At 35.4% G+C, this 11,434-nt stretch overlaps 2 long non-coding RNA genes across 2 annotated transcripts; both read right to left on the reverse strand.

Moving 5' to 3' along the window:
• Window positions 1-297: 297 nt before the first annotated feature.
• LOC136821687 (uncharacterized) lies at window positions 298-1,241 on the reverse strand. Its single transcript, XR_010848793.1, has 2 exons — window positions 819-1,241; window positions 298-635 (listed from the first exon to the last, which is right to left on the reverse strand). It is a non-coding gene; the product is annotated as an uncharacterized lncRNA (long non-coding RNA).
• A 1,010-nt stretch (window positions 1,242-2,251) lies between these two features.
• LOC136821688 (uncharacterized) lies at window positions 2,252-5,611 on the reverse strand. The gene is made up of 3 exons (XR_010848794.1): window positions 5,567-5,611; window positions 3,708-4,009; window positions 2,252-2,619 (listed from the first exon to the last, which is right to left on the reverse strand). It is a non-coding gene; the product is annotated as an uncharacterized lncRNA (long non-coding RNA).
• Between the last annotated feature and the right edge of the window lie 5,823 nt (window positions 5,612-11,434).

The following is an 11,434-nucleotide window of genomic DNA, read 5'->3' on the forward strand; positions in this document are numbered from 1 at the left end:
AATGTTTTTTTTGGGTAGTTCTATTTAAAAACTTTTTTTCGATATCACGTGGTGCCTAGCGGAGGGGAAAAGGCTATTATTTTTTGTTAGTAGTGTTCGTCTTTTTTTGTTCATTAGTAGACCGTGTAACCTATACACAGAAAAAAACTAAACTACTGGCTCTTGGAAAAAACTGCAAAGCGGGTACAACCTCCTTTGAATAATATTAACTATTTTGAGTACTTCTCAATAGTTGAGTCTTATTTTGAAAGTTTCAAACAAAAATGATCTGTAGAAAAGTTAACCGTTAAGCCTCACCTTTCTTTTTAACCACTTGCAAGCCTGTTCTTTCAGCAAAGTCTTTCGCCTTAAAATAACAGCATTCGTGGGAGCAAGAATCTGAGCCCTGGAAACAATCAATGCAACTGTGATCTACCATAAAGGATGGGTGGTGAACTTTAACAAACTCTATCAAATGAGATGGTAGAACATTCCGTCTTGCGTTTTCCCAAGCCCAAGCACCATACATAAAAAAACCAAACCCACGTTTTCGAAGATCTTCAATGATTTTATCTGACTGAAGTGATAGTTGGTCAGTGAGCTCATTATCTGAAGACAACGTCGCTGATAGTTCATTGTCCAATGCTAAAAAGTACCTATGGTGAAATACTCTCATCATGAGGGTCTCATTTTTTTAATTGTACAGAAAAAATGAAAAATAAAATTTTTGTAAATATTTATGGAATGCATTTTGTCTATTTTTTTAAAATATCTATAACATAACCCTTCAGGTATTCTTCATTTCAAATTCAAGTTTAAGTAAGAAAGATAAAAATTACCTTGACATAAGAGAGCAAACATCAAGTTTCTTGTTGTTGCGCAGCGAATCAGGATGATTGTAGATAGCTTCCCTGGCTCTTGCAGCGACATCAGTAACATTGTTTAGCACTTTGGTCAAATTCATAACGTTGCCATCATTTACTTCTTCGTCTGGAATATTTTCATCTCCATCAGCTAGAGGCACCATTTCTCCCTTGAATACTGATTTTACCACCTTTGTTTCCCCTTCTTGTACCTCAACCTTGTATGTGTGACCAGATGCCTCTTTCACAGTGCCAATTAAGTTCAACTTGTCGAATGAAAACGTTTTAAAAGTGTATTTATTTAAATCGGGATTACGGAAAAGAACACGCTGTCCAATTTTAAAAATACTTTTCTTGAAAGGTCCAAGTGCTTGTTTGAAGTTAGCATGAATCGTGTATTCAGTAGTACTTTCTAATGCAGTATACCGTAACCATTCTGCATTCTTTGCTAATGAATATAAAGAAGCCTGAAAGTTGATTGTGCCAAAATCATCTACTGTTCTTTCATCTACATCATCGATCTCATGAGAATCAATTTCATGATCTCTTTTCTGGGATAGAAATCCACTGGAAAGAGAAGCACTAGCACAAGATTGCAATAAATCGTTCAACGACATCATCTCCTCTTCCGGGGCTATGGGTGGGATCTCCTCTTCAGGTATATCTTCATCGTCAGAATCATTCGATTCATCAAAATCATCATCACCCTCATAACATTCATCACTATTACCAATATCATTGTCTTCTTTGTCCCTGGAAATTATGAAAAATATGGTAAAAAATAGTTTTTCCTGCAAACCCTGTCAACCCTGTCAATCATCTAAACCCAACTCCAAGTAATACAAACCTATTCTGATTTTGATCAGATTTGGTGATATAAACACATTGAAATACAGTATTCTAATACATTGATTACCTTCAGTACAGTGTACAAATTTCAGTAATTAGTCTTTATTAAGTACTCACTTTTTCCTTTTGTCATTTTTTGTTCCAGTTTGTAGACACCAGTCATAATCATCTGGGACAACATAATGTTTGAGTTGATTTGGCTCACGGTTATGATACAATCGAAAAGGAATGTCCTCAATGGTGTGATGGTAGCTGTTGTTGTAAGTTGTTGCGATTCCAGGAAGGAGTAGGGGCCAAATCTTTCCTTGTTGTTCCTTATCAAGTTCACATAGGAGTCTTTTTAAATGATTCTTTACTGTTTTATTAAGGTTCTCCACTTGACCTTGGCTTTGCGGATGCCTAGGTCTTCCGTGTTTGATTCGCACCTCATGACTTTTAAAAAACTCTTTTTACAATTTTGCCAACAAATTCTTTCCCATTATCGCTCTGCATTATTTCTGGAAAACCCTCCTTCTCACAAAGAAACTTCATGGCCAAATAAACACCACTAATCTTTTTTGTTTCTGAGAGGAAAGAGCCAACCATATTTTGAAAAACAGCATTTGACTGACAAAATGTAGGAAAATCGCCAGGGATTCAATATCATGTGTGCTTTTCTTTTCGATGCCATTTGTATGAGATCCATTTGTAAACGTTGATGTGGAAAATAGGTCCGGATTGGGATAGGTGGTGCTTTGATGTGAGGCAATGAAACAGTTTTTTGACATGTTGAACAGTTTTTTAGAAATTCAATGACACACTTTCTGATGCCATGAAAGTAATGTTCATTGTTGAAGTCTTTGATCAACTTGTCACGGCCTGTTGGACGGCATCCTTGAATACGACCACCAACATTTATATTGTGTAGCCTTCTCAAGACAAGGGGCACCTTGATGATAGAAAAAACAAAACCTTGATGATATTATTAATGACTTTTTAATATTTAAAATAAGCTTGATCTTTTTTTAGTCAAAGCACTTGATGCATTTTCTTCCGAAATGTAATGAAAAGAGGTACCAAAATCACATACCTTATCAGCCTTTTTACATCGGCCCTAATTTAACAACGACCCCTTTTATGCCAGTCCTTATTCCTTCCACCACAGCCTAACTTTCGGCTTTATTTAAACTGTTTAAAATTCCATTGAAAATCACACTGATTTTTGTCAAATTTTGAATAGAGTAAAAAAAGGATGATTTTCTTTTTTTGCCTAAAATCCTTTAAATTGAGAAAAATTGGTCAAAAATTAACGTGCTTTTAAGTAAAAAATTGGAAAATTTTTGCCCTTATTATGCCAACCCTTTTAACAATGGCCCTTATTCATAGTTTACTCCTGGGTCAGTTTCCCCCCAGAAATTTTTATACTGCCCCAGTTGTCAAATCCCCCCTGAAAATGAAAAAAATTCTTTCCCTCCAGGAATGTTGAAAAAAACTCTCTCCCCCCTTTTCACGAGCTGGATCCGGGTAATTAATTTTTATAAACCTTTGAAATTTGCATTACACACCAAAATGAACTTCTTTAAAAGATAAATTGCGAAATCTAAATAAAAATCATGTGTCACTTGAGAAAGTTGGTCTCTCGATGTAAAAAAAAACTAAAAGGTGTCAGAAGACTTTCTGTTAAAAAGTTGAAAAGTTCTTCCCCCCCAGAAAAATTTGGTCACCCTTTTTTGAAATCCCCTCTGGATTTTGATTTTCTCTTTTGCCCCCCCCCCCTTTGGGAGATTTCAGGTACAATATGACAAAATTTTCAAGTTGAAAGTTCTAAAAATATTTACCCGAATGATTTTGGCTTAGAAACTCTGTCCGAAAAATAGACCATAGCGTTCAAACTAAATTTGTATGTATGTGATTTTGGTTCCTCTATCCATAACCTTGCCAAAAGTGTGCTTTTCATAGGAACTGCAACCAGACCTGCTAAAATTTGAAATCCTGTTAACATTTTTCCTGAGGTAGTTCCAGGTTTTTTAAAATTACCTTCTCTTTTGGAACAAGAATCTTCGTTTCAGTCATTTTTGTTTTCCGATGATATTTATTCACTTTCAGCATCGGACAACCATCTTCAAATTTTTGAACACACCCATTTTCAATGACAATTTCGAATTTTGGTTTTTTGGTATTCTTTTCAATGAAAAAGTTTCTTTTCTCATCTTTGTAAAAATTTGCCAGGGTGTCTTTTTCTTCATCACACACAATGCCAGAGTCTTGACAATGGAAAAGACTTAAACATTTAACGATCTTCAGGTAGAGGGACTCGTCCATTTCACTTTTGAAGGGACCTAAATTGAACCATGAAGTTTGACAAATAATTTAGAAAAGAGAGAGCATTGAGTTTATAACAAAAAAAAAGTGTGTTTAGCTTTAAATCTTGTTTACTGTACATTTAATAGTTCCATTTTCATCCATTCTTTTGTTTTTGTTTGAAAACACAACAATTGCAATCAAGTGGCCTGTAACATTGAGACAGTTTCGTTTTCCTAGAAAAGTTGCTTTTTATGGTATCAAAAGTGTTTACGATGATTAAAAGTAAAAAATTTATTGTTTTTTTCACATCAAACCAGAAAAAAGTTTTTCACTTTACATTATGTTTTCAAAATAATGCATTTTCATCATCAAAATTTGAATTTAAACACGATCCAAAAAACTTCTTTTGCCAACTTTTACGTTTTTTCATCAATGAAAACTAATCTGATATCTGCTTTTTGAATGAAACATCTCTATTTTATTTTGAGATAAAAAGGCTGTGATGAAAATCAATAGAAACTTTAAACACAAATTTTTATAAAATCATAAAGGGAAGATCAGTACGATTATAGTAAATTCATTTGTTGATCTAGAGGAAAAAAAATATGTTAATGTGTTGATGTTGATGCAAAGGATTCAAGTTTGTGAATTCGCCTGTTTCTTTCAATTTCCTAGGTATTGGACAAAAAACATTCAAAATTTTTCAAATCGACCTGCCCTGTTCCAAATTTTTGGTGAGGATTTGAATGATTTCTTGTTGTTCTTGATTACTTTTTAAAAATATTAGTTTTAGATCACAATTTTGAGAATTGAAAAAAAATTGAAAAATGGCTTAAAATTTTGAATTTTGATTTGCAGACCATTTTTTGTGCGCTTTTAGCATCCGGTCATCGGATGCTGCCCCTCCTGAAATCACTAAAACTTTGGTAAAAAAACTGCCTTTTTAGTGAAAAACACTAGAAAAAGTGCCCTTTTTGGCCACTAACGGACGCTGCCCTGCCTATTTTTTCGTCAAAAGAGATATACTCACATTATAACTGACTATAAATATAACAAGTAAGTATGTATGTAATAAAATTTTTGTGGAGACTATTGCAATAAAGGCGACAAGAATGACGGATGAGACAGACAAAAAACAAAACAAAACAAATCCAAAAGACGAACCCAGGTGGTCACGCCGGGCTAAGAGAAACACAGAAGACATGTATGTTGGGATATATAATGATAAAAACTATAGAAAATGATAAAAATTTGCTTTAAAATGTTCACAGAATCAATGTTCTTGAGGGAACAAATATTTACGGTTACAAAAATAAGTTAAAGCAGTGGTTACACCTAAATTTTCTTTGAAATTTATAAAAAATCTTTTAGGAAAAGCCTTTATTTTAAGGGTATTAAACTGGGTAAAAAAATTCACAAAAAATCACGAAATTATTCTGCAACATATTTTGAAAACATAAAATTGCAAAATTTAATCCCTGAAAAATCCTTTCAAACCATAAAAAAAGGGACAGAAAAAGGTTACTTTAATCAAAGGTTACTGTAGTCCTATACCTACCCCAAGGCCCAAAAATATTTCTTTCTACACTCACCATGCTTAGATGTCTCCTGGTTTTCAGTAACAGTATCTTCAGCCTACAAAAATACAAAGACAGTTGAGTACCGTGAAACCTTATAAGTTTCTTTTTTCTGCACTAAGATTCTTGGTCCCGTTCCGGAATATTTTGGCTATTTTCCCCGGGCTAACCGGCCAAAAAATTAAAGATACTAAGCTGGCAAATCAATATGAAATCAGTTAAAAAGGCAAACTTATGAACAGCCAGACTGGTTCACTTTTTTTTGCTTAACCGGACTTAGCCATTTTCCGTTGTAAACTGGCCAAGAATCTTAGTGCGGAAATAAGAAACTTATAAGGTTTCACGGTAAGTTTTTACCAAGAAACAGCAAAAGAAAATTTCAGTCAATGACAAGCTAATTGGGAATTTATTTAATTTTACTTGTTGAAAGTTATCAGACTTGAAAAAAATTAGATCTAAGGTCTAATTAATTGCTCCGGCCTAGGAGCCTTTAATTCTCTCTTCCGACAAGAAGAAGGGTCAAGACATTTTTTGTCTGTTTATCTAATCCGATGATCTATTCCGATTTAACAAAAACGGATCACTGATTCCGATAATACTGTGATTTGATTGGCCGAAAATATTAGAAAAAGATGGCTATCGAAAGGTCGTGGACTGGTGAGCTGTGAATACTGACAAATCTCAGTGAAAAATTGATCATTTTCATCCTTATTCATGATGTTTTGAACATGATTTATGAGAAGTTTGATGTTGCGTTGTACGTTGTACTGCTATTGTATACTGAATTCAAATACGTGTGTTTCTCATGATTTTATGCTGTAAAAATGATCTATTGAATTGTGGACTTTTGGTCATCTAATTGCCAATAATTGGTGGTTGTCCCTTTTGGATTTTCAAACTTGACAATGAAACTTTCAAACACACAGCCATTGATACACAGTATTTTTTGTGGTGTTATGTATGGCTGAAAATGATCCTGTTTTGGACTTTGTTATTGTTGTATTCATCATCGGCTGGCGACCGTTCCTTTTGATTTTTCAAACCCGACACAGATTTTTTACAAACATATCACTATGAGAATTCAATAAAGGATAATGAAACACAGTTCCTGTGTAAATTTTAACAAGATTGGAGAAATTTTCACAGTCGGACAGTGTTATGGCTGAAAATTATCATTTTTGGACTTTGTTGTAATTTCATCGCGGCTTGGCGACCGTTCCTTTTGATTTTTTCCAACCCGACACAGATTTTTTACAAAACACTATCACTATGAAAAATTCAGTAAAGGATCTAAACACAATTTCCTGTGTAAATTTGAACAAGATCGGAGAAATTTTCACAGTATTATGGCTGAAAATTATCGTTTTGGACTTTGTCGTAATTTCGTCGCGGCTGGCGACCATTCCTTTTTTTGATTTTTCAAACCCGACACAGATATTTTACAAACATATCACTATGAGAATTCGGTAAAGGATACTAAAACACAATTTCTGTGTAAGTTTGAACAAGATTGGAGAAATTTTCACAGTATTATGGCTGAAAATGATCGTTTTTGGACTTTGTCGGAATTTCATCGAGGCTGGCGACCGTTCCTTTTGATTTTTCAAACCGACAAAGATTTTTTACAAACATATCACTATGAGAATTCAGTAAAGGATACTAAAACACAATTCCTGTGTAAGTTTGAACAAGATCGGAGAAATTTTCACTGTATTATGGCTGAAAATGATTGTTTTTTAACTCTGTATCGTACCGTCAACTGCTCCAACTTGGGATGAGTGTACGCAACATGGAACTTGTTGATATCTGGTCTGTATTTTCACTTACTGTAAAATGGAAAGAGAAATCGGGTATTTTTTAAATACGCGGTTCATTAAACTCAAATCTAATGATTTTGAGGTTTGGTGAAATGTGGTGGAATGGCCGTCCCATGTTGCGTAAGATAGTCCCAAGTTGGAGCAGTTGAGGGTAATTCATTCATCGCAGCTGGCGACCGTTCCTTTTGATTTTTCAAACCCAAACACAGATATTTTACAAACATATCACTATGAGAATTCAATAAAGGATACTAAAACACAATTCCTGTAATTTCATCGCGGCTGGCGACCGTTCCTTGATTTTTCAAACCTGACACAGATTTTTTACAAACATATCACTATGGGAATTCAGTAAAGGGACTTTGTCGTAATTTCATTGGCTGGGGTGACCGTTCCTTTTGAAGATTTTTCAAAACCCAAAACAGGTTTTTTTCCAAGTATACCACTATTTATTACATACACACTATGTACCATTTAATTGGTTTATCCTATCCTACTCTCCCCCAAGTATTATCCCAACAGAAAAAAATAATGCTTAGCTAAAAGCCCGTGGCCTCTAATTTAGGCTATTTTTTCTCCCCGAAATTTTAATCTGGACAATCAAATCAAGAACTTGGAAATATTGACTTCTAAATGTTTATCTCCTTTAGCTCCAATTTTGAACTTTTTAGTCGAGGTTGAGTGGGCGGGGGGTGGGGTTGGTTCTTTAGGCAAGAAAGTGCATATGTAATCACTTAGAAGAGCTAAACTACCAGCTGGTTTATTTATTCGTTAAGATTATTTCTCATACTCGCTCTGCAATAGAATTATTACTTTGCTTTCTGATCTGTTCTGATTAGCAGTTTGTGGGCAACGTTCTAACACAACTAACTCAACAAGCTCATCTTTCACATCTTTTAATCTCTTAAGCCGGAGCTTCCAGCGCAGCNCACCAAGTAAAAACTATAAACTCCCTATAAACTCAACTCCCCCTTTTTATTTTTTTACTGTATATAAAAATATTTGTTTCATTGCTCCGGCCTAGGAGCCTTTAATTCTCTCTTCCGACAACGACGGTCAAGGTCAAGACATTTTTTTTTGTTTATCTAATCCGATGATCTATTCCGTTTTAATAAAAACGGATTATCTGGATTTCGATAATATTGCGAAAGTATTTAGAAAAAGATGGCTGCCGAAAGTGGGCTTAGATTCGGCTAATGCTTCAGATGCATCCGGACGCGCGGGACGCGTGCATATACCGCGCGGAGCACGCGCGTATACTACGCGACGCGCGTAGCGCGTCGCATAGGGTTAGGGATTTGCACCAGGGTGGCGAAGCCACCCTGGTGCACATCCCTAACCCCTCACCCGGCCGGCGGTGCACACGTGTGGTGGCTTCTTCGGAGTAATGGCGATCATAACAGTTAGCCTAACTCGTCAGTCAAACTTATTTATATATAGTACTAAGACCTTCGTATAAGTAACCCTAAATAACGAATTTTCGGCAGCCCGGCTTGGCCTAGTGGATAGGGCATTGCTTTCGAAACCTATAGGTTCCCGGTTCGAGACCCTCTTTGGTCAGTATTCAACTTGAAAAAAATTCTAAGTTGAGCCGGATACATCTGAAGCTTTAGCCCAATTCTGCAAATCTCAGTGAAAGATAGTGATAATTTTCATCATTATTCATGATGTTTTGGACATGATTTATGAGAAGTTTGATGCATACTGGTCTATAACAATGTGGAAAGACTTTGGAGAAATTTTGGCCATGAATCGTCAGCTGCTAGAGTGCTTAAAATCTTGCATATGGCTAACTTCTCTAGTTTTATGGACGCACAAAACCATAAAACTCTGTAACTTGACAATGGAATGAAACTTTCAAACACACATCCATTGGAATTCGAAAGAGAATACTATAAAAATTGCAACATTATACAGTGCAAATTTCAAAACGATCTGAGCAGTTTTTGTGGTGTTATGTGTATGGCTGAAAATGATCCTGTTTCTGCCTGTTTTGTATTCATTATTTTTTGACTGGGTGACCGTTCCTTTTGATTTTTCAAACCCGACACAGATATTTTACAAACATATCACTATGAGAATTCAATAAAGGATATTAAAACACAATTCCTGTGTAAATTTAAACAAGATTGGAAAAGATTTGACAGTATTATGGCTGAAAATGATCGTTTTTGGACTTTGTCGTAATTTCATCGCAGCTGGCGACCGTTCCTTTTGATTTTTCAAACCAGGCACAGATTTTTCACAAACATATCACTATGAGAATTCAGTAAAGGATACTAAAACACAATTCCTGTGTAAATTTGAACAAGATCGGAGAAATTTTCACAGTATTATGGCTGAAAATGATCGTTTATGAACTTTGTGTCGTACCGTCAACTGCTCCAACTTGGAAGGAGTGTACGCAACATGGGACTTGTTGATATCTGGTCTGTATTTTCACTTACTGTAAAATCGAAAGAGAAATCGTGTATTTTTTAATACGCGGTTCATTAAACTCAAATCTAATGACTTTTGAGGTTCGGTGAAATGTTGGTGGAATGGCCCTTCCATGTTGCGTAAGATAGTCCCAAGTTGGAGCAGTTGACGGTAATTTCATCGTGGCTGGCGACCGTTCCTTTTGATTTTTCAAACCCGACACAGATATTTTACAAACATATCAATATGAGAATTCAATAAAGGATACTAAAACACAATTCCTGTGTAAATTTGAACAAGATTGGAGAAATTTTCACAGTGTTATGGCTGAAAATGATCGTTTTTGGACTTTGTCGTAATTTCATCGCGGCTGGCGACCGTTCCTTTGATTTTTCAAACCCGACACAGATTTTTTACAAACATATCACTATAAGAATTCAGTAAAGGATACTAAAACACAATTCCTGTGTAAATTTGAACAAGATCGGAAAAATTTTCACAGTGTTATAACTGAAAATGATATTTTTTGGACTTTGTCGTAATTTCATTGGCTGGGGCAACCGTTCCTTTTGAAGATTTTTCAAACCCGAAACAGGTTTTTTCCAAATATATATACCACTATTTATTACATACACACTATTGTACCATTTTATTTGGTTTATCCTACTCTCCCCCAAGTATTATCCCAACAGAAAAAATAATGCTTAGCTAAAAGCCCGTGGCCTCTAATTTAGGCTATTTTTCTCCCCAAAATTTTATCTGGACAATCAAATCAAGAACTTGGAAATATTGACTTCTAAATTTTTATCTCATTTAGCTCCAATAGACGATATCGGCTTTCCGAATTCTCCCCGAATGATTACCCATGATGCATTGCGCAAAAAAATTCACGGAGGATATTGACTTTCCGTGAATTTTTTGCGCAATGCATCATGGGTAATCATTCGGGGAGAATTCGGAAAGCCGATATCGTCTATTTTGAACTTTTTAGTCGAGGATGAGTGGGCGGGGTTGGGGTTGGTTCTTTAGGCAAGAAAGTGCATGTGTAATCACTTAGAAGAGCTAAACTTCCAGCTGGTTTATTTATTCGTTAAGATTATTTCTCATACTCGCTCTGCAATAGAATCATTACTTTGCTTTCTGATCTGTTCTGATTAGCAGTTTGTGGGCAACGTTCTAACACAACTAACTCAACAAGCTCATCTTTCACATCTTTTAATCTCTTAAGCCGGAGCTTCCAGTGCAGCTGGTTTATTTTCAAATTTTTAAAACGATAGATATCAAATTTCAGGTATAATTTTAGTAGTAGAGACTTTATTGTCTTTCACACCCCCTTCTCACAGACCCGGTAGGATCTTTTCAACCAGTGGGGGTAAAAATAACAGACTGAAACTCGATGGGGATTGATACTCCCATATTTTTTATGACAGGGAACTTAATTTCTTTTGTTTTCAAGGCAGAAAATTTAGTAGGGATGAGGATTTGCTTATCTGATTATTTTCAGTTGGGACAAAAATTGGAGGATAATTTTCCACCGGGGACGATATTTTGGTCATTTTTCCAGTGGGAAGGGTTCCCAGTGGTTCTGTGAGAACACCCCCTTCTTTCCGTTTAATTGAAGAAAATAAAAATTTTTAGAGGTGTGTTG

The sequence above is a fragment of the Clytia hemisphaerica genome, unplaced genomic scaffold (assembly GCF_902728285.1).
Source record: "Clytia hemisphaerica strain Z4C2 unplaced genomic scaffold, Clytia hemisphaerica genome assembly, whole genome shotgun sequence".
NCBI classification, from domain to species: domain Eukaryota; kingdom Metazoa; phylum Cnidaria; class Hydrozoa; order Leptothecata; family Clytiidae; genus Clytia; species Clytia hemisphaerica.